The sequence below is a fragment of the Sorex araneus genome, chromosome 4 (assembly GCF_027595985.1).
Source record: "Sorex araneus isolate mSorAra2 chromosome 4, mSorAra2.pri, whole genome shotgun sequence".
In the NCBI taxonomy this organism is placed as follows: Eukaryota; Metazoa; Chordata; class Mammalia; order Eulipotyphla; family Soricidae; genus Sorex; species Sorex araneus.
Genome location: NC_073305.1, coordinates 66,416,772 through 66,434,940, shown reverse-complemented (window position 1 = coordinate 66,434,940; position 18,169 = coordinate 66,416,772). Strand labels below are relative to the sequence as shown.

Here is an 18,169-nt window from a genome sequence, read left to right as displayed (position 1 = left end):
ATGTAATCGAGATAAGCGCAAATGAAGTGAAACCTATCACGTATAAGGGTGGGGACTAGGGAGGTGGGAGGGGGCGGTAGATAGACTGGGGGGGTTGGGAATGTAAGATGGGCACTGGTGAAGGAAGGGGTATTTGAATATTGTATAACTGACATAATCCTGAGAACTTTGTAACCCTCCACTTGGTGATTCAATAAAAAAAAAAAAAAAAAAAAAAAAAGAAAGTTAACCTTATGAGCAGAGGGGAGAAGGCAGATGGAATAGAGAAGGGATCACTAAGAAAATGATGGCTGGAGGAACCAGTTGGGATAGGAGATGCATGCCGAAAGTAGATAATGGACCAAACATGATGACCTCTCAGTGTCTGTGTTGCAAGCTATAATGCCCAAAAGTAGAGAGAGAGTATGGGGAATATTGTCTGCCTTAGAGGCAGGGGGAGGGTGGGAAAGGGGGAGTATACCCGGGATATTGGTGGTGGGGAATGTGCACTGGTGGAGGGATGGGTGTTTGATTATTGTGTGATTGTAACCCAAACATGAAAGCTTGTAACTATCTCACAGTGATTCAATAAAATTTTTTTTAAAAGTTAACCAGAAAAAATAAAAATAAATCTGATGTCTTTACAAACTTAAAAAAAAAAAAAAAAAAAAATGAAGGTACTGATTCTGGGAGCCAGCGTTCCTAACCAGTTCTCAGAGGAAGCCTTTTCTGTATTACGCTTTGGAAACCAAACCATACTGATTAACTGTGGGCTCTTTAGTAAGTTATTTAAACTCTTTGTGTCCTATGTTCTCTCTAACACGGAGACCATATAGGTAGCCTGTAAAATAAATGCTGTCTAAGAGTCACGAATTACTAGCAATCACTCGGGGTAAGGGGTGGGGGAAGATTCAAAGAAGTCTGGGACAGTTAAAAATTTTTAAATGCAGGATTGAGGTATTGACAGGTGTATTGCTTTTGCTCCTCCCTCATGGAAGCAAGTTACATGAGTTACATAAGCAGCCAGATTCGTGATGCGTTTGCTCTGCTCGGGTGGCTGAGGAAGGCTGTTTGCGACCTGCTTTGGGTCTCCGAAGGATCTGGGAGAGGAGCTGGTCTCCATCTGCAGGGCTCATCGCTGCGCTCAGGTAGTCACCAAGTCCCCAGCACCTGCTCGAGTGCCGGCCACAGCGAGGCGCTCGGGAGAGGAGCGCCCCGCAGGGGTGGGGGCGCGCGGACCGAGCAGAGGTGCGGGGCGGGGAGAGGGCCGACCCACGTGGACCACCCGGCCGGGCGGGGGCCGGAGCTCGGGCCGGCGCGGCCAATCAGCGCGGCCCGCGGCGGCGCGGCCCCTCCCGGCCGGAGCGGCGGCCCGCGAGCTCCGCACTGCTCTGCGCTCTCGGCCCTGGACGGGGCGCACCGAGGGGCGCGCGGCTGCTGCGCTCTCCGGGAGTCTGGCGGCAGCTCCCGCCGCGCCCGCTTCGGGCTCGCCTTTAGAGAGACGTGAGAACTTTCTCTAGGAGCCGGCGGAGGCGCTGGGTTGCTCTCGGGGCTGCCCGCAGGGAGGAGGCACGGTGAGCATCTTCGGGCTCGGGGGCAGAGATCCGTCCCTCTTCGTGGGCGCTCGATCCGACTTGGCCGCGGGCGGGAGTAGAGTCAAGGGTAGGTAGGAAGATGGGATTGGGGGCGCCTTTGGACTAGTGCTCAGACACCGCCTGGGGGCCAGCACCGTTCCAACTGGTTACTCCTTGATAAGCTCGGGGCGACCTGACCTCCCCCCCACCCCTTCTCAGCCCGCCCCCGTACTGGCTTTTTGGATTGGGGGTCGCCCTCTGCCGTAGTTGTGCACCCCAAAGTTGGTAGCGGCGCTCCAAATAGAAGATGTTTGAGAGGCAACGGCAGCTTCCAACTTCGGGGGTCGTACCTGACATTCAGAGGCCGCGAGGGCACTTCGTGGCGGGTGGGGTGGGGTTGGGGGGTCCCTTGATCCACGGGTCTGGGAAGGGGAGGGGAGGAGGAATTCACTTTGTTCTGGAGAAGCCCGGCGAGGGTGTCTGCTTTTAGCCTTGGGCCGAGATCGGAGGGGGGAGCAGGTGACCCCAGGCTTCCGGGGCTCCCGCTTTGGGCCGCAGCGTGGGGGGCCCGTCGCCGCCTCCCGCGGGAAGGGAAAAGCTTCGCGCCCCGGTGGAGGACGCGAGCGGGTCTGGAACTTGTCTCCGCGGTCGGCAGGTCGGATATGGTCACTGTCGCTAATTTTCTTTTCCCTTTCAAAGTCTCGTATTCGTACCGGTACCTAGGGAGACTATCCCGACAGGATGCTGTGCCCCACGGTGCCACACACACAATCCATATAATGTTGCGGGGGCGGGGAGAGCCCGTGGACCCCAATGAGCACAAGCAAGTGATGAATCATCTCTCTGCAAGGCATTCACACAAAAAGAATATATATACACACATATGTATATATGTATATACATATGTGTATTTATACATACATATGTATGGACCAGCTGAGACCTAGCAATATGCCCACTCTCCACCAGGATTTAGGTGCCCCCGCCCTCTCCGCTTGGTGAAAAGTATTTTTTTGTGAACTCTTTCCTTTCCCCTTTTCAATGGCTATCTCTCCAAGGCAAGCAAAGCTGATGTGATGTGACAGGCGATCCCCTTGGGCTTGTTCAAAGCCCTGGTCCGGGTCTGTTTCGAAAACCCTTGTGAACGGTTTTGTCCGCAGCAACCTGAAGCCCCTAGGAGCGTACCTAGATATGCAGACTTGCGTGGGCTTAGCTTTCTCATCATACTGGCCACTTCACACGCTGAAAAGGGGTAGAGGGTAGAAACAAGGTAGAGCCGTCTAAAACCCAATTCAGGCAGGACCTGAATTAAAGGCGGGGGGGGGGGGAGAGAAAATAATTTGGGAGCATCTTTTCCCCAATGTTATCAGTATTTTTCTATTTGGGCTATTTGAAAATGTGACTTGAAGAATTCTTCAACAGCTCTCTGTGGTTTTACAGCGAGAAGCATTTCTGCTAAGTTTGTAGTCATAAATCAGTGTGCAAGCCCAACACTTCCTTTGGATTGAAAATCCAGATCTTAACAAGGCAGTGTGAGAGCAGTTTGCAGAATCATTATGACTAATGATGACTTATGTCCTCCCAAACGGACCGTGTGAGTTGTTGGCATTGCTCATTTGTGTAAAAAGCTTTCTTCGTGTGTGTGTGTGGGGGGGTATTCCTTGATCAATATTCTCATAGCCAAAAGCTGTATTTCAAGATTCTCTTCTGTCTCATTGTTCTGCGTAGCGTTACTCTCTCCTATCCCTTGTACCCTCTTAACTACCCTTTGACACTGAAATATATCAGGTTTTAAGCTATGATTTGACTCAGCCAGTTTCCCCTATTAAAGATCAGAAAGTTATCCTTCTCAGGAAGGCAGTGGCTGCTCATTCACTTATTTTTGAATGAATTCTTTTATATTTTTCTCCATTCCCAACCTACAAGCATCTCAACTTGGTTACTTAAAATTTATTTTCTTTTAACTGGAGACCACTATTTCATATTTTTAGGGCTAGAATGTCCTAGGCCACTTGGATATCAGTATTCATTTTTTGCTTTTTTTAGAGATGTGTATTGTTTGATGACCTAGTTCCATTTAGAGAAAAAACCAAAATGACTCTTTGCTTTGTCCCCCATCTCCTTTTCAGTGGCACATAGCCTTTCTCTAACAGGTGCTTTTATCTTCACTACTCACTTATTGTTACACTTAATATACTTTGTTATGTAAATAATATGTGGATTGTGGATGCCTCTGATATTAAACCTGCATTCACTGGGGATTAACCCAGGGGTATGACATCATCAACAGCCAATCCTCTATCTCATGTGAAAAATGCATCGACAAAAGTCACATTATCATATTGAGCAAAGGTTTTTGTATTGCCTGTGATGAATGAGAAAAAGAGGGAAGTCTTTTGGCTCTTCCTAAGTCTCAATTAGCGGCCCAGTTGGAGGGTTGGGATTTCTGTAGTAAGAGGCTTAGCTTAATAATGAAATTCTCAGATTGCAGTTTTATAGATCCCTTTATGATTTGCATAAGTACACCCCCATCCCCCACCTTATGCCTTCTTTTATAGTTTTCACCATGTATTCTGGCTCTATTTACCTATGAGGAGAGCTATCATAGTAAGTGAACTAACCTTTTGGTTATTATTATTATTGTTTTGGGTTCTTGAAATAGATCGAACATCTAGGTGATATACTCATTTGTGCTCATGTGTGTCTTTCATTAGGAGTTGAATGTAGTTCTCCAGGATTAGCAAATTGTCTTCAATCCTGAGTTCAATGACAAATGATTGGGAAATCATATTGTGTATTTTATCCTAATTTTTAAAAGCATGAAGGTGGGGAATAAGTAATAGGAAGTAGAGTTCTGCCAAGAGATTGGGTGACATAATTTTGGCCACATTATTTAAGCTCTTTGTGATTAAATAATTTTGAAGGCATTATTAGGGGGCTCCTGGCCACCCTAGGTAGTCCTTGTAGCTTTGAGTTACAAAGGTTTGACAAAATTTTACGTCTGGAAAGCACCTGAGAATTCATTCTTCAGAAGATCAAGGGTATTCAATATTTTGATTTGAATTTGCTATACTCTTATCTACTTATGATATCTGCTACTGCCACATCTACTATGGTATAAAAAGAACCTGGAATAGAATTTCAAGCACTAACTTCTCACTCAGTGTCCCTCCAATAGAAACCTGCAGGAAGAGCTGCCATAATGCCTTTGAATTTCTCATTTCAGTCCTTCTCTGCAGAGGAAAACAACATCCCCCTGGTTCACAATCAAGACTCAGTTTGTTATAATATGATGCTAGCTGAACCCAGTTCAAGTATTTACTAAGCATGTACCAGCTATCTTCTTTACGTCATTTAAATATTTGCAGTTCCAAAGGAGATATGTAAAAGAGGGCTTGTGCAGAGATTGAGTTGAGCAACTCATTTTGGACCTTTTTGAACATTTGAAAAGTTTCAGATGTTAAAATGAAGATGAGATAATTTTAGATAATGATTTGAAGTTTACCAGTGGAAGAGAACTCAGTATGTTAATTTATTGTGTTATAGTTTCCTCTTTTATACTTTGTGTTTTTTAGTTGCTCTAAAAGCAAACTAATAATTTGGAAGTAAAATTTTATTTTCTGGTATGATTGTGAATAATAGTAATAATAATGGTCATACTAATTGAATATTTAGTTTTTGTAGCCTGTTGATATTAATTAAATGTTCTTTTCTACAAAACTACTGATTTTCAGAGTCATGAATCTGAAATAATGTTGAATGATTTTTGTTCTTCTTTCAATTCAGTGGTGTCTAGATCTTACATTAGCAAATCATTAACATGCGCTTAAATAATTTTAGTTAAAAAGTAAGATAGCATCAGATATTAGAGAGTTCTGGTTGACAAAATAGATAAATAAAAGAAGATGCTATATATAGAAGGAGAAAAATGGCAAAGATGTGGATTTTTCTTCCTTTATGTGATATGTCCTTTTATTTTTCATAAAGTAAAGATATTAGACTTCCAAAAAATTGAAAAATATGTTGTTGCACGCAAAATAATCTATGTTGACTTTGTTAATGCTTTAAGTACTTTGTTAGTGCATTAACATCATTGCAAGCTAGAAAGTAATTGAATAAACATTTCAGCAGCATTTGAACTGTTTTAATGGATGGAGAAACTACCAGAAGCTAGTGTCATTATTATTATTAGTTTAATAACCATCATGTCTTACTTTTTTTCCCTGAGTACTTATGGGTTTATTTTGATTTATTTTCTTGTCATTCTTCTCTCACCAAATCAGGAAAATATTGTTGAGTCCTTGGTATGCCATACGTGTATATCTGTGAGTTATGTAATCCACAACTAAGATTTTAGATGAAGTTTCTGAAATAATCAGAGAAAGTTTTTAGAAAGAAAGAAATTTAAGCACCCTCTAGTGCAGTGGTTCTTAACTGGGGGCACTTTTGCTTCTAGAGGACTGTGACAATGTTTGGAGATTTTTTTGCTTGTTGTTAGCAGGAGTAGAATTAGGTGCAGATCCAATGAGTAGAGACCGAAGGTGGTGCTGAATAACCTACAATAAATAAAGCAGCATACAATAAAGAATTATCTATTAGGGGCTGGATATAGCTGACCAGTGTTGATCCCCAGCATCCCATATGGTCCCACGAGCCCTGCCAGGAGTGATCTTTGAATGAAAGCCAGGAATGACCCAGAGTTCTGCCAGGTGTGACCCTAAAAACAAAAAGAAAAACAAGGGGGCCAGAGTGATAGCACAGTGGGTAGGGCGTTTGCCTTGCAGGTGGCCGACCCGGGTTCGATCCCCGGCATCCCATATGGTCCCCCAAGCACTGCCAGGAGCAATTCCTGAGTGCAAGGCCAGGAGTAACCCCTGAGCATCGCTGGGTGTGACCCAAAAAGCAAAAAAGAAAAGAAAAGAAAAACAAACAAACAAAAAGAATGATCTGATTAAAAATGTCTCCAGTGATGTGGCTGAGAACATTTGTGGCTGAGAGCTTTTTATGCAGATAGCATAGTAGCTTGCCCAGAGTTCCCAACTTAAAAAGATAAAATTATTGAATAAGTGTGGATTACCAAGTTATAGAACTATTCACGATTGAGTTTCACGTGTACAGTGTTCCAATACCAATCCCTTCACCTGTGTCCCCTTTTCTGTACCAGTGTTTCCAGATTCCCTTGTCTGCCTCTATGGCAGGCACCTTCTCTCTTCATTTTTCCCTTTTGTGTGTAATACTGTTACTGAAAGCATAATATACATATAACTCTACCTTTTTTCAGCACCCAGTTCTCATCCAAACTGACCACTTTCCCATATCGTTGTCATAGTGGCCCATTCCTGTCTTAACCCCCTTTCGCTGATGGTGGCAAGCTTCCTACAAAGGACCAGATTTGTCCTTTGTTTTGATTGTCTTTGGGCATTGTCCCCCCACTATATTTCTTTATATCCATAAATAAGTGAGTGTGATCATTCTCTATCTGTCCCTCTTCCTCTTTCTCATTTCACTCAGCATGATACTCTCCAGATCCATCCATGTATCAGCAAATTTTATGACTTTATCCTTTGTAATTGCTGCATAGTATTCCATCATGTATATGTACCATAGCTTCTTAATCCAGTCATCTGTTCTTGGGCACTTGGATTGCTTCCAGATTTTGACTATTGTGAATTGTGCTCCTATAAGCATAGGAGAGCAGATGTCTTTTCTGAATTGTGTTTTTGGACTTTAGGGTATATTTCCAGGAGAAGATTGCTGGGTTATATGGAAGCTCAAGTCCTAGCTTTTTTTTTTTTTTTTGAGGCATTTAGATATTGTTTTCCAAAAAGGCTAGACCAGTGGACATTATCAGCAGCAGTGAGTAAGAGTCCCCTTTTCCCTGTATCATGCCAACGCTGAATGTTGTTGTTTTTTTTTTGTGCTGAGGGCCAACTTTTTAATTATGCTCAGAAACTCAGATAGCTACATGTATAGTATTATTTTAATCACTCTTGGCTTCTGTTTTAAAGATTTTGGTTTATTTTATTTTTTGGACCACACCCAGCTGTGCTCAGGGATCACTCTTGGTGGGGTTCAGAGCACTGTATGCAGTGCTGAGAATCAAACAGGACTGTTATATACAAGGCAGGCACTTTTACTGCTGTTCTCTCTTTCCAACCAAAGGTACGGTTTTCACTTTTCTTTCTCTTTCCTTTCTGTGTGTGTGTTTTGTGTCTAAAAACTCCCCCTAGCTCTGTGATGGAGGGGCTGGGGGTAGGGAAGGGGTGGTCAACTGCCAGTGGCTCTCAGTGCTCGGGGATTACGCAGTGCCAGGCACTGAACCCTGGGCTTCCTGCATGCAAAGACTGTGCTTAGGCCATAGAATTCTCTCTCTTGCCCAAGCTTTTATCCTTCTTTTTAAAGAAAACTTATAAAGATAGCATGTATTGGATAGCAAATAAAAACAATAGAAGAGAATGAATAAAAAGGAAAGTGAAAAACAAAACCATTTTTGCCATCGAAATGATCCCTCTCCATAATTTTTTAAATATAGTTTCATTTCCTTCTTTTGCTTCTATTTCATATAGAAATTGAGAGAATTTATTTTTTCCTTTTTGACTAAACTTAGCTGTGCTCATCTTACTCCTGGCTCTGCGCTATCCTGTTGGGGCTTGGGGGACCATATGAAGTGCTGAGGATCCAGCCTGGGCTGGCCAGTTGCAAGTGTCCTATCCACTGTATGATCTCTCCAGCCCTGATAAATAATTTAAAATAATAATTACATCATGGGCTGGAGCGATAGCACAGTGGGTAGGGTGTTTGCTTTGCATGCGGCCAACCCGGGTTTGATTCCTCCGTCCCTCTCGGAGAGCCCAGCAAGCTACCGAGAGTATCCCGCCTGCACGGCAGAGCCTGGCAAGCTACCCTTGGTGTATTCAATATGCCCAAAACAGTAACAACAAATCATACAATGGAGACGTTACTGGTGCCCACTTGAGCAAATCGATGAACAACGGGAGGACAGGGAGAGGGACAGTGACAGTTACATCATATAATCTGCTTTGCTTTGTTTACTTGGCAGAAGACCCAGTAGAGAGCCTTTGGTGAACTGATAGGGAAGGCAGGAGACAGAGGACTGTGGAATTTGGTGAAGTTCCCTGGATAAGGAAACGGCAGAAGAGGAAACCCCCGCAGGTTTACATGCATTCACAAGGATGTAGCGATGCTGCAGAGCTACTTCTAGAAGGGTGATTACTGTGTAAGGAGTGTCATTGGTTGTTTCATTACATGTTGATATTATGTTTTCTTTCTTTATATAGTTTTGTTTCTTGGGGGGTCCTACCAGGCTGTGCTTAGGCTTACTCCTAGCTCCCTGCTGAGATCACTCCAGAGATCACTTGAGGGACCATATCTGGATCCAGGGACTGAACCTGGGTAGCATCTGCAAGGCCAGCACCTTTCCACTGTACTTTCGCTCAGACCCCAATGTTTAAGTGTTTTGACAAGTGAGAATGCAGGGGTGGGGGTTGGGAGCGCAGAGAGCTAGGGTAGTGTGCTTGCCTTGTGTGCAGCCGACCTGGGTTTCATCCCCGGCACTCCGTATGGTCCCCTGATCCCACCAGGAGTGATCCTTGCATGCAGAGCCAGGAGTAAGCCTGAACACCACCTAGTGTGTCCCCCACATCATTCACCCCACCCCCCGCAAAAATAAAGTCAGAAATGCTATTTTTCAAAAGATCCGAAGCAGCCAGCAGTGGAGAACTGTGGGGTAGAAGGAATCTTGTGTAGTTCTGATGGGAATGTGTATGTATATTGGTGCAGTGATTCTGGAACATAGTAAGGAGATTTATAAAAAGTTAACATCAGAAATTACATGGCAGGGGAGAGAGGTGTGTTGGGAGAGTCATGTCTCTGTGTGTGCAAGGCCTGAGTTCCTCAGGCTAGTGTGTTCCTCCTCCCTCTCCCCACCACCTGAGCACTGGTCTTCAGACTCTTACCAACAGGCTGAACTTCAATGGGTATGAGCCCAAGGCTGCTCTTCTCCTCACACTTCCTTGCCACCGTTGGGTATGAGCCCTAAGAAATTAAATAGAGATTTCATTGGAACCACTGTGTATTTCACTTCTGGGTATTTTATATCTGGGTATTGTGTGTCAGCATGGGGGCAGGTTTGATGGGTGGTTGGGAAAACAGAGACAATGGTGGAGGGAAGATGACTGTGGCAGTGGATTGGTGTTGGAATCCTGAATGCCTGTAGTAAATCACCAGGAACAACTTTGTAAACCATGGCGGTTAAATAAAGTAGGGGAATTTCCACCAACAAGCGATTATAAATTGTGGAGCATACAGCCCCATGCTTATTGCAGCATTATTTATAATAATAAAGGGCTGGAAACAGTCTAAGGGCATATATAGATTGGATAAAGATGTGGCATATACAGGTGTATACACACATACATACACATGCAATGGAATGCTACTACTCATCTATTGAAAAATAAATTCGATGAAATCTGGCCATTTGTGGGAACAACCTTGAGGGCATATGCTTAGTGAAATGAGTCAGATGGAGGAAGGTGAATGCTGTGTGAATCCACTTTTAAGTAGTGCATAGAGATACCAGCCAAACAAATGAATGAAATAAAGTAAATACAAATGTTTAGACTTCAGTCCAAATTGGCGGTTACCTACCAGAAGGTAAATTGGGTTAAATTATGCAGAGGACAGAACTGCACTTTGAGTGCTAAACTTCAATGTACTATATTCAGATGCTTGTTTAGAATGATACACACCTGACTACATTGTTATAATGCTGCCACTTTAATCAAAATTTTAAGAAAAGTCTTCTTATATAAGTCTCTAAGTACCTAGAATTTCAGAAATTTTGAGTTAGTTTTTATTTTTAACTGAAAATAAAAATTCTGAATTTAATTTTATTTCTCTGTGCTCTGGCTTGAACTGAGGGTCCCATATTCACAAGGCAAATGCTTTACCACTGAGCTACAATACCCAGCCCCAGAGATTTATTTTATTTATTTATTTATTTATTTATTTATTTATTTATTGCTTTTTGGGTCACACCTGTTGATGCACAGGGTTTACTCCTGGCTCTGCACTCAGAAATTACTCCTGGCGGTGCTGGGAATAGAACCTGGGTTGGCTGTGTGCAAGGCAAACGCCCTTGATAGCACCCACTGTGCTATCGCTCCAGCCCCCGGGATTACTTTTTTTAATTAAAAAGTATATATTTTTTGATTTGGGGGCCACACCTGGCAGTACTCAGGACTTACTCTTGGCTCTGCACTCAGGCATCACCCCTGGTGAGTTCAGGGGTGCCAGAAATTGAACTGGGTTAGCCACAGGCAAGGCAGGCGCCCTACGCGTTGTACTGTTTCTCTGGCACAGCTTATTTAAAAGAAAATTACATTTCTCTTTGTCAAAGAGAGCAAGCTTCATGTTAATATTGAAATAAGTTATCCAGGTCACCTATTTTTTATTGATGTCCACTTTAAATTTTTAAGTAAGTTGAAAGCCACAACTATTTTGTATAAGGCAGGGGGAGGGTATCTATTTAAGGCCCTCTGGAGGAAATATTACTGAGGAAGATTTTTTTACCTCTTTCACGGGGACAGCACTTCATTGTGGCCTGCAATCTTCCTCGCCATTTAAATCATTTGGCAGCTCTTCCGGCACTGGCCAGATTGTAATGTAAACATCTGTTACCTTTTCTCTGCTTTCAGAACTGATTATGCAACCCCGCTTCACATTGGAGACACACAGCTTTCTTCATCTATATTTTTGGATTAATTTCTGCTCAGCTTGCCTGTGTGCATGCGCATAAAAACACCACACACACACACACACACACACACACACACGTGCGCACATCTATATCTGTGGGTGCAAATTGAAAGACTCATAAAATTGCTAAGTGTGGGCACAGTCCTCCCAGGATATAACTCTCATCTTCTTTTCACTCTTGTCTTGCACTCTGCAGACCATCTGATCGGGGCTTGGGAGCATGGAGAGTATTTATTTATATTTTTATTTATTTATTTATTTAACTTTTATTAGTGAATCACTGTGAGGTACAGTTACAAACTTTCGTGTTTGCATTTCGTTTACATCCCTCCACCAGTGCCCATTCTCCTCCACCAATGTTCACAGTATCCCTCCCACCACCCCCACCCCAACCCCACCACCCCACCCTGCATCTGCAGCAGGGCATTCCCTTGGAGAGTATTTATTTTTTATTTTATTTATTTATTTATTGCTTTTTTTGGATCACGCCCGGTGATGCACAGGAGTTACTCCTGGCTCTGCACTCAGGAATTGCTCCTGGCGGTGCTCGGGGGACATTATGGGCTGCTGGGAATCGAACCCGGGTCGGCCACATGCAAGACAAGATGCCGTACCCCTGTGCTATTGCCCCAGCCCTACTTCTCACTCTTGTCTTGCACTCTGCAGACCATCCAGTCGGCTAGGGAGCATGAGCGTCTTTAAACAGACTTAGGATAGATGTGAGTTGATTCTTGGTACCAGTCTTCTTCTTTGCTGTGTCTCACTCACTCCAAAACCTAGGGTTTGAGGTGAAGCTGGGGACAGATGAGAAACCATCTGGCTACCGTTTAAACACCATTTAAATGATAAGGCCACATAGTTTTATGGGGGGGGTGCGGAGAGGGAAAGGGGTTAGGGAGTTATTCCATAAATAGATATCCATAAAAAGATATTTGTGGAATGTCCCCCTAGCCGTTCCTCAATAGAGTGTGACATTAAGATAACAAATCTCTCTTTCATGCTTTTTCTGTAGTTGTTACTTTTACTTTAGAGAATATTTGTTAAGTATTTACCTTGTGACCTTTCAAATAATTATAGTAACAACAGTTGCTGTCTTTTGTGGAGAAGTCTGTTTCTTGATGCTGTGCCAAATATGTAAAAATGTGATAAAATAGATATAGCATCAAATTGTCCTGCTTTGGGGCCAAAGAGATAGGTAAGGTGCTTGCCGACCTGGGTTCAGTCTTTGGCATCCCATATGGTTCCCTGAGCACCATCAGGAGTATTCCTTGAGCACAGAGCTAGGAATAAGTCCTAAGCACATCTAGGTGTGGCCCAAAAACAGAAAAAAAAATTTTTTACCCACTTTACCATTTTAAAGTGTGTAATCCAGATACATTAAGTAATGCACTTTATCATGCCCTCATCTTCTCTGTTCATCTGTAGAACTTTTTTCACTTTGTAAAACTGAAACACTGTAACCATTATAGGACAATTTCCCATTCTCTCTCTCTGGCTTCAGACAATTGCCATTATACCATCAGTCCCTGGGAATCAAAGTCTTCTGGGTAGATTCACAAAAGAGGCATCTTAGAGTGTCCTTTTGGAGCTGGTTATTTCACTCAGCTTAATGCCTTCAAGGTTCACTGATAGAATGTGTGTCAGAAGGCTCTTCTTTTTGGAGACTGGTTAATATTCCATATATGTGTAACCACACATTGCTTTTTTTCATTTGACAACGGCCTGCATGATAATGCTGCCAAGTATGTATGTGCACATAGATCTGTTTGAAATTTTACATTTTGTTCTTTTGGATCTATATTCAGAGGTGTAATTTTTGTGTCACAAGATTATTCTATTAAAAGTTTCTTTTTTTTTGGGGGGGGAGGCACACTGGCAGTGCTGGGGGCTTCTCCTAGGTTGGTGGTCAAGGGTCACTCTCAGCTGTGCTGAGGCCATGCAGTGCTGGGGACTGACGCAGCATCTGCACCAGTCCTTTGCGTCGTCTTTCTGACACTATTTTAATGTTTTAAAGTACTGTAGTACTCTTTTTCCACAGTGGATGTATGTTTTAACTTGCTAAGCTGCTTTGTGTGTTTATTTATTTAGGCTTTTTGAGTCATACCTGGAGATGTTCAGGGGTACTCCTGGCTCTGCACTCAGGAATTACTCCTGACAGTACTTGGGGGATTGAACCCAGGTCAGCTTCATGCAAGGCAAATGCCCTTCCCACTGTACTATTGCTCTGGCTCAGGTTTGTTTATTCTTGGGTCATACTCAGCTATCCTCAGGGTTTATTCCTGGCTCTGGGCTCAGGAATCACATTTGGTGGGCCTTGGGGGATCCTATGTGGTCACTGAGGATTGAACCCAAGTCAGCTGTGTGCAGGACAAACGTCCCATCTGCTGTACTATTGCCCCACCCCAGTAAAGCTGCTTTATTTAAAATATAATTTATTTGAGGGCTGACTCCTCCGTCCCTCTTGAAGAGCCCAGCAAGCTACCGAGAGTATCTCATCCACACGGCAGAGCCTGGTAAGCTACCTGTGGCGTATTCAATATGCCAGAAACAGTAACAATGAGTCTCACAATGGATACGTTACTGGTGCCTGCTCGAGCAAATAGAGGAGCAATGGGATGACAAGTGACAAGTGATTTATTTGAGAGGGTGTTTTGAGTCACACCTGGTAGTGCTCAGGGACTGCTCTTGGCTCTGTGCTCAGGAGACCATGTATTGGAGAATTGTATATGGTAACCTGGATTCAAACCAGGGATGGCTGTATTCAAAGCATGCCTCCTTAACCCCTGATCTGTCTTTCTGTCCTCTGTTACACTTTTGAAAACGTGCTGTATAATTTAATTCTTCCAGAAGTCCTCAAAGGCAGGCACATTCCTATGTGGTTGGGAAAGTGAGGCATGCTAATATGAACCAGGCCTGGAGCTTGTGAGAACCACTAAATAAACCAGACAACAAGAGTCAGAGGTCTTACTGGGTTCCTTCATTCCCCTAATTCAGGAAAGGTCAGCTGAATTGCTCCCGCGGACAGCCCCAGGGAGCCGGGCAGGAAGAGAAGAATAATAAACAGGTTCATTAAAAAGAGAAGCCCTCCAAGTCCTCATTCTGTTTTACCGAGGAATTTGAGACTTGGAGTTTCCATGGGTCATACAGAGACTGTGAAATTGGTATCTTTTCAAAATAATAAGAGGTCAATAAACATTGTAGCACTGTCGTTCCATTGTTCATCGATTTGCTCGAATGGGCACCAGTAACGTCTCCATTGTGAGATTGGTTACTGTTTTGGACATATAGAATAAGCCACGGGTAGCTTGCCAGGCTCTGCCGTGCGGGCGGGTATACTCTTGGTAGCTTGCCGGGCTCGCCGAGAGGGATGGAGGACTCAAACCTGGGTTGGCCGCGTGCAAGGCAACGGGATGACAGTGACAGTGATACAATAAGCACACTGTAGTTAAAATTCAGCTGTTTGTATTAGTGCTCCCTCCAACCTTCTGGCAAAGAATAACCATGCAACTCGTGGTTTTTAAAACGCTATGACAATTTTTACTTCTCATTGGATGGGGAGAATCATGTTGGGTTGAGGCTGTTCAAGGAAATAGTCAGGATCAACTTGAGTCTTAGGTGAGATTTGAGTGATGTTGCATTTTTGCTTTACAGAGCCAGTGGGCAGAGGACACGGGAATCTCTGCCACTAGAAACAGACCTTAATGGAATTGTTGCAGAGCAAGGCACGTTTAGTCACTTTGGAATTAACAATTGATCAGTTTTGTGGTGCCGGAGTCCTTTAGAAGCACCCTATGTTTATTCATTATTGTGATTACACAGTGGAAGAAGCTCTGCTTGATGTGATGAGCAAAAGCAAGATACAAAGACATTTAAATACACTTGAAATTAACGTTTGCACAAATAGGTGTCTGATGGGCGGTCTAATTTAACTCTAAAGGGCCAGAAATGAGCCGGTATCTAGTGGGGGATCCTTTCATCTTCCGTTCAGACATACATCACTTGTCTGTAAGGCTTATGTGTCATTAAAAAGGGAAGCAGCAATATTTGGAATACGCTAATCCCATATTTTTCATAGGTGCAGTTGGACATGCAGAAAATCATGCTATTGATACTTGTCTAGCATATGGGGTAGCCTCCTTGCAATGGAATAGCAAGCTCTTTTGTTCTTGATTGCAGGGGAGAAGTCAGCTTGTCCTAATATACACAGGAACAAAGTACAATCATCATCCTACGGAAGTATTAATCAGGAAAGGAAAATACTCCAGAAGTCTGAAAGTTAAGGCACCCTGAGAAAAAGGACTGGCAAGATTCCTAGGAAACTGTTTCTTCAAGACATTTTGATTCCGAATTTACTCTCCTCACATTTACAAAAGACTCAGGATCCCAAGTGTAAACTCAGAGCCTGGTTTGATGTGCAAATATTTCTGAACCATAGCATAAATAGACATGAACTTACAAGAAATGCACTACACCCATATACGAATTTCACAGCCCTCATTTGCTTGGAAGTAAGTAATGAAGTGAGATGAATACAGAGTTTATGCTGATTGCATTTTTTTTTTTTTTGGTCCTCTGAAAATTTTGGATTTAAAAAAAATCTATCATTATTATTTGTTCCTCAGTTCCAGTCCGATTGCAATTCTTCATATTGTCACTTAGACCTGTGCATATGAATCATCTGGAGGGCTTGCTCAAACACTGCTCTGGTTCAGTAACTGGGGTAGAGCCTGAGAATTTACATTTCCCACAAGCTTCCACCAAATGGTGATGCTGCTGAATCTTGCGTTTTACTAATTTTTTTTTTTTACAGATTGTCTTTCAGAGTTAAAAAATTAGTATGGAGATTTCCATGAAACAAGGTTGTTTTGATTAGGTTGTGAGTTTCTCATTTTGTCATATGTTGATAAGCTTGTCTAAACAGTATGAACCTGAAGATTGATTTAAATTACTGAACCAAAGATACAAATTAGATGCTCATTCAGTGTCATGTATGAGAAGTCGATTCCGATAACACTCCCACATTTCTTTTCGGCACTGTTTCCCCGAGTGAGTGAGATGTGCCACCAGTGCCCCCACCCTTGGAACAAATGAGGGGGTGGAAGTAGCCTGGGGTGCAATTGGGGGCACTTTGGTTTTGTTTGCTTAAAGAAGATAGATTTCCAGGGTGCATTAAGTGTTTTCTATTTCTTCTGAAAAGGGAGCTGTAGGCTAGATAAGTTTGTGAACCTATAAAGATTGGAGTGTAAGATACATTTTCTGTAACTGAGGTCTTTTATCTTTCAATTTAATTTTTTTATTGAGTCACTGTGAGACACACAATTAAAAGCTATTCATGTTCAGGTTTCAGTCATACAGTGTTCCAACACCCATCCCTCCACCAATGTACATTTCCCACCATGAATAACCCCAGTTTCCCTTTCTCACCCCCACCCCAAGCCTACCTCCATGGCTGCACCTCTCTCTCTCTCTCTCTCTCTCTCTCTCTCTCTCTCTCTCTTTCTCTCTTTCTTCCTCTTTCTCTGTCCATTTGGGCGTTATGGTTTTCCATACAGATACTGATAAATTATTATGTTTGTTCCTTCACCCACTTTCAGCATGCAGTTCTTATCCAGAGTGATCATTTTTAACTATCATTGCCATAGTGATTCCTTCTTTTTTATTTTTATTTTTTTTGCTTATTTTGGTTACCCCCAGTGATGCACAGGGGTTACTCCTGGCTCATGCACTCAGGAATTACTCCTGGTGATGCTCTGAGGACCATATGGGATGGTGGGAATGGAACTTGGGTTGGCTGCGTGCAAGGCAAATGCCCTACCCACTGTGCTATCATTCCAGCCCTCATAGGGATTCCTTCTCTATCCCAACTGCCTTCTCCGCCAGCATCTGAGGCAGGCTCGCAACCGTGAACCAATCTTCCTGCTTCTTGTTTCTGCTGTCCTTGGGTATTAGTCTCATTGAGGTCTTTTGAACTAAGAATTACATAGTTGTTTAACTGGGTGCTGAAGCAGTCTTGCTGCATGTGGATTGTTACCAATATATTGCCTACTTCAATCACCTAGTAGATGACTGTACTGTTGAGGAATAAAAGTGTCTTCTTTTTTGAACCCAAATACTTTTGAGTCTGATTTAAATTGTAATCCAGTTGGCAGGTGACAAACAGAAATTTTGCTTCTTTTCCTGGATAGCTAAGGCCCAGCAGATGTTAAAAGCTGATGTGGATTTAAGATTTCATCCGTCCTGGGAATAACTGAAGATTTATTCATGGCCAGAAGATAGAATTGTAGCTAGAGTTAGGGATTGACAGGGTATGGGAACTTTTTGCACAGATGCCCTGCTTGCTGCATCAGCCTATTACTCAGAAGAATAAATTATCTTCCATGTTTACTGGAAGGAAAGTGTTCCGTGGATTTTACTTTTGTCTTACTCTTACAAACAATTCTGAAGTCTTCAAAGTCTCAGATGAATGAGAAACAAATATAAAAGATTTCAGTTTTAAAATCATTATCATTTATAATTTGGTGGGTTTTTTTTTAGAATTTGTTTTTGTTTTTGGGCCACACTCAGTGGTGCTCAGAGCTTTCTTCTGGGTCTGCACTCAGGGATCACTCCTGATGGGTCCCAGGGGGCCATTTGGGGTGCCAGGATTGAACCCTGATAGCTTCATGCAAGACAAGTGTCCTACCAGCTGTATTATTTCCCTAGCACCTGAGATATTTTTTCCAATGAAGACTTTTTAAAATTGTTGTTTAGGTGTTTTGTGAGCTTTTAGTTTTAGAATTTCAGATTTATAGAAATATGTGGGTGTTTGTATCGGGACTGGGCCTCTTCTACCCAGA

At 42.9% G+C, this 18,169-nt stretch overlaps 1 protein-coding gene across 7 annotated transcripts in view; it reads left to right on the top strand.

The window, feature by feature from the left end:
- Positions 1–1,053: 1,053 nt before the first annotated feature.
- The window catches only part of TAFA4 (TAFA chemokine like family member 4), a 302,837-nt gene continuing 285,721 nt past the window's right edge, over positions 1,054–18,169 (top strand). For 2 of the 7 annotated variants that reach the window (XM_055135770.1, XM_055135768.1), the window contains exon 1: positions 1,300–1,553. The gene's annotated coding sequence lies outside the window, so the exon portion shown is untranslated. Of the gene's footprint in view, positions 1,128–1,298; positions 1,642–18,169 lie in introns of those variants that run through there. The other 5 variants (XM_055135773.1, XM_055135774.1, XM_055135772.1 and 2 more) reach the window with 5 other exon arrangements.